The sequence below is a fragment of the Mus pahari genome, chromosome 18 (genome assembly GCF_900095145.1).
Source record: "Mus pahari chromosome 18, PAHARI_EIJ_v1.1, whole genome shotgun sequence".
NCBI classification, from domain to species: domain Eukaryota; kingdom Metazoa; phylum Chordata; class Mammalia; order Rodentia; family Muridae; genus Mus; species Mus pahari.
The window spans coordinates 2170742-2176698 of NC_034607.1; positions in this window are offsets into that span (position 1 = coordinate 2170742).

Genomic DNA, 5957 nt, shown 5'->3' on the forward strand with positions numbered 1-5957 from the left:
GAAGGGGGCTGCAACCCTGTAGGTGGAACAACAATATGAACTAACCAGTACCCCCCGAGCTTGTATCTCTAGATGCATATGTAGCAGAAGATGGCCTAATTGGCCATCACTGGGAAGAGAGGCCCCTTGGTCTTGCAAACTTTATATGACCCAGCACAGGGGAAGGCCAGGGCCAAGTAGTGGGAGTGGGTGGGTAGGGGAGCAGGGGCAGGGGGGGGCGGTATAGGGAACTTTCAGGATAGCATTTGAAATGAAATAAAGAAAATAATAATAACAATAAAAAAAATAAAAAAGGGTTATATTACTGGAAAAAGTATTGAAAAAATTATTAAGGATGATCACAGGTTGTCCATAAGCAGGACAAAGCAGGAACTGACTTTCCAAATTTAGAGTAGGAGCTACAGCTATTAACATACCAACAGCCCTGCCTTTAAATTGGCTAACCAATAAGCCTGCATAGATAGACCAGTGAACCGTAACAAAAGAAAATTTACAGGCACTTGAGGAAGAACAATTGGATGCTAAACATATTATGGAGTCTACTATTCCTTGGAATTCTCCTGTATTTGCAATATAAAGGAAATTTGGAAAATTGAGAATGTTAACAGATTTAAGAGTTGTAAATAAAGTAATTTAGCTTATAGGTTCCTTGCAGACTTGAATTCCTTTACTTTCCAAAACATTCAGAGATTGGCCCATAATAGTTATTGATTTAAAATATTAAAATTTATTATTATTATTATTATTATTATTATTATTATTATTATCTATTCCCTTGCAAGCACAAGACAGGGAAAGTTCTGCTTTAATTGTGCCCATGTATGGTAATACTAAACCTGTGAAAAGATATCAGTAGAATGTTTTCTCTCAGAGAATGTTAAATTGTCCAATGTATGTCAATATTTTGTGTAACAACCGCTAGAAGTAATCTGTAGACTATTTCCTATTATTTACCATTAAATGTATAGTGAGCTGTTCTGCTGCTGCTGCTGCGATATATTCAAATGCTAAATTCTGTTCCCCAAGATCTGGTTACCTCTGACTAGGAGATCCTCATGTATACCACCTTATGTTGTGTAAATCTTGCCCCCTAAGTTATCCCTGATTGGTCAATAAAGATGCTTACAGCCTGGACTGAGCAGAAGAGAAAGGGTAGAACAAAAGTTTCTCAAGCTTGGGGTCTGAAGCAGGGACCACAAGGAGAGAAGAAAGGGATGGGGAAAGAGGAAGGCACCATGAGGTAGGTGGATCAGGAGTGCTTGGCCATTTGGACCAGTCAGTTGGAGTAGGAGTGGTCTAGTTGGAACATGGGCAGCGATATCTCGGATTTTGACAGGGAAATAGACAAAACAGCACAGAGGGTTGATATCTGCCCAGCTCTACTGCTTTAAGGCTTATTATAAATATAAAGGTTTTGTGTCTTTTATTTAGGAACTAAATGATCTAAGGTGAGGTAGAAACTCCCAAATGATATTTACTACAATATACATTGATATTTTATTGACTGGTTGATACAGATACCTTAGGATAAACTGTTTAATGAAACATGAAAGATTTTACTTTACTGGGCACTACAGATTACACCTAAAAATTACAGGAAGGAATTTCTATAAATTATTTTGGATTTAAACACAGTCAACAAAAATACAACTAAAAAAGGTTCAGATTAGAAAGATAAATTAAAAACTCGTAAAGATTTAAAAAATTATCAGGAGATATTAACTGGTTATGCCCTACTATTGGATTAACCACTCAAGTATTAAGTAGTTTCAAACCTTGCAAGGTGATTCCAACTTAAACAGTTCATGTAAATTAACAGCTGAAGCAGAAAAGGAGTTGGCCCAGATAGAAAGGAGACTACGAGGTGCCTAAGTGGACAGATTAGATCCTAAACTTGACTGTATTTTAGTTTTTATGCCCTCCACTCGTTCTCCTACGGGAATAATGTTACAAGATATTTGAATCAGTTTCTAGTTACCACGTAGCTCAGCCCTTAGCACGCACTTTTAATCACTCTGGCTGGAACACAGACACGCCTTTAGTACTTACCTTTAATCCCCAGCAATGAAGGTGTCTTAGTTTGGGTTCCCATTGTTGTGAAGAGACACCATGACCAAGTCAGCACTTATGAGGGACAGCATTTCATTGGGGCTGGCTTACAGTTTCAGAGGTTCCATCCATTATTATCACAGCAGGAAGCATGGCAGTGTCTATGCAGATGTGGTCCTGGAGAAGGAAGTCTTTTTTATTTTCTGTCTTTTCTTTCTTTTTTTTCCAAGACAGGGTTTCTCTGTATAGCCCTGGCTGTCCTGGAACTCACTTTGTAGACCAGGCTGGTCTAGAACTCAGAAATTCGCCTGCCTCTGCCTCCTGAGTGCTGGGATTAAAGGGGTGCGCCACCACGCCTGGCTCCACCTGATTTTCATGGGGCAATGTGGACACAACCCGGCGGAGAAGGAAGTCTTGATCCAAAGAAAACCAGGAGAGACTGACTCCCAGGTAGTTAGGGTTAATTTAGTTTAATTCCTCAACAAGGCCACATTTACTCTAACAAGGCCACATCTCCTAATAGTGCCACTCCCTGGGCCAAGAATATTCAAACCACCACAGAAAGTAAAGTAAACTGTGGAAGGAAGCAACCATGTTTGAAAGTGATAACTAATTGAATGGTAGAAAAATAATGACAAATCAGAGAAAGATTTGTTAGAATATGCCCAACTCTCATGAGAAGAAAGAAAGGGGAGCTACTTAATGGAGAGACAGACAGCGCAGGAAGAGAGTACAGTACAGGAATACAGTAGAGTTTGTGGAGAACAATTTGAATGGAGACCAGAAGAAAAGCCAGATTGAATAAATAACCTAGAGACGAGTTTGAGCCAGGACAGCTGAGTTGAACCAGCCAGCTAGAGATCAGAAAGAACAGGAAAGGGTGAGCTATTCAACAGTGAGTCTCAGAGGCTGAAAACATTCTAGGTCTAGATTAGATTGTACAGAGGCTAGAATCTTCTAGGACTAGGCCTAGCTTAGCAGGCTGTTGTAGAACATCTGCCAGTTCAGCTGCTTACTTTTTGCAATTTCTACCTTCTTTAACTCTTTGCTATTCTGTGGCCAAAGCCACTGGTTCTTGGCAGTTTAACTTCTGCTGGTAGAAGCAGAGGATTAAGAAAAAGCCTTAGATATCTGAGCCCTTTTCTCTCTGACTCAAGGGCCTCTGGATGGCCAGGAGAGTGTCTCTGAGTTCGTTATCACTTCCTGAGCCAGAGAGAAAAGAAAAGGAAGTGTAACTTTCATTTTTTCATACACCTATTTTTAATGATGGTTCTTAAGCACTTTAACCTCCCTTGTAGCCAAATACACTCCAGAGGTAGTGGGAAAGAAAGGATATGGAGGATGGGGGGAGAGGGGAATGAACCTGTTTAGAAAGGTTTTCTGGAGCAACTCCCATCTGTGTTGTCTGGAAATCGGCAGTTCAGTTCACAGGTTAGCAGGCAGCGGCAGCTCGATCCACTCACAAACACTTCATGGATGACCAGCATTCCAGTTCAGTAAAGTCTGGTTAGCAGCACGAATCAGCAGAGGGGACACAGCCTAGCAAAGACAGCCAGGCCTCAGCCTCAGCAAGGCACAAGTCAGCAGGAGGGACCCAGAGGGATGCCAGACAGAGAAGTTCTTGGCTGTGTCTCTCTCAGCAAAGCGAAGATCAGTAAAGGCACAAGACACACAAGCTTTGCACGGATAGCTAGCAAGCCTAGCTCAGTCACTGTCCCTGTCCATCAAGTTCTATTTATACCCTCCAAACACCATGCCCTCCACAGGTCTTGCCTCAACATATGAGTCTGTCTCAGCTGACATCACTCTGCCAATCAGCCCATGTCTGCAGAAGTGGCAAGAAACTGCAGCACACTATCAGAAGGTTTTTGGTGCATTTCTCACGATGGAGTCCAGACAAATGAAGTTCAACTATGCAATGTAAGGCAGACCAATACAAATGTGCCATTAGCAAAGAATCTTTCATCATGTATCCTTTCATATACTTGCTTTAGCAGAACATCCTCTCTCCTGTGTCTGTTTCAACAGAATGTTCCTTCTCGAGTCTGCCTTTGTCTTTCACCTGTGTTCACTTCAGGAAAGCATTCCTTTATGTGTTTGCCTCAGCAAAACACCACCCAACCAATTTCCAAAGAACCCTGGAGTTTCCACTTCAGGAAGAAAGGGAGAAAGTCAAGCACACATGTTGTGGGTTGCCCTGGTACTATCTGCATTCTGATGTTGATTCTGCTTCCTCAGGAAGGGCTGCCCCAGTGAGGAGTGGATCACTTACTCAGGTGACTTCATGTGAACCTTCTCCCCATTTTAACTGGTCAAATAAAGGCTAGAGCCTGTGATTGGGCAGTGGAAGGGAGAAGCGGGGCTGGAGGTTTGAGAGAGTAGAGGAAGGGTAGGGAACAGGGAGGAAGGGGAAGAAGAGGTGGAAGGAAGATGGAGCAGAACCACATGGTCTGGTAGTAAGAGATCTCATAGCTGGGGAATAGAGTAATATAGTGGTAGATCTGCCCAATCTAGACAGATAGCTTACACATATTGTAACTGAGTTGTGTGTTTTTTGCATGGATTTATTGGGTTGGAGATTATCTGCAACACACACACACACACACACACACACACACTTTGGTTGGGCCTGACCACCTGTTTCATCAATTCCACAAGTGTTCATGCACACTTATATACATGCACATATACCTATATTTATGTATGAACATACACATAGACAGACAGACAGACATAAACATATATACACTTGGCACAGCCCCCAAAGCCACACTTTATTTCTTCTCTATGGCAATTTATAACTTCTTAGTCAAAAATTCTTTATGAAATTGCCTCATAGACAAAAGGGGAGTTACAGAAGAATGTCAATAGTAAGCTCAAAGCAGTGTTTCATTCTATAAGTTCATTATAAGTTCAAAGCAACAGTTTCACATGGCCTTGCTTTATCATAGAGCACACCTGTGGCTTCACCCTTGATCCGACCTAGAATGAATGTTTTTCCTGGATCACAAATTTGTTTCAAGCTTGTTTGTCTTAGTGCAACTTATGAACTCTCATTGTATTCCTTATTATACAACCTTTACTTACTATTCTATGAGGAGAGGGCACAACTAAAACCATTTCCTTAAACTTTCTTCCTAAACTTAATTGAACCAAATCAGTGATGCTATAAAGTCGTTAATTCATCTAAACAGCATTAATTCAAGAAAGTTCATCTTCATGTTGATCTGTAGGAAATTTGCTCAATAGAGTGGGCTGGTACCAGGAATCATTAGGCTGTGTAATAATAGCAGGAAAGGCGTGTCAGCAGCAAGAAGTAATCCTGGGGTGAATTCTCTGGGGCTGTGCCTCTTCAGAGTCCACCTATTGCAGGCAGATGAAATGGAGGGCCATGTTTTATGTTTTCTGCATTGTGTCCTAAGCTCACTGCTGCAGCTGGCATGGATGGAAAGTCTTAGAGTTTTATAAGAAGCCTCAATGCCTTCCTAATGCTAACTGTGCAGACAGAAGTTGGTGAGTGGAAAGACTGGAGTAACATGCTTAAAAGAATTTCAGCAGCACAGTCTCACATAAGGTGGCATAAAACCCCAAGAGTGAGTCTTGGACAGAGGAGAGTCTGGAATACTGATCTTTAGCCTGGATACCACTAGTAGTGTTTTCCCTGGGGGACAATGGGGACAGTATGGACAGTGTGAACAGTGTGAACAGTGTGGACAGTGAGGACAGTGTGGACAGGGTGGATAGAGGACAGTGAGGACAGTGAGGGGAGTGTGGACAGTGTGGACAGTGAGGACAGTGAGGACAGTGAGGACAGTGTGGACAGTGTGGACAGTGTGGACAGTGCGGACAGTGAGGACAGTGTGGACAGTGTGGATAGAGGAGAGTGAGGACAGTGAGGACAGTGTGGA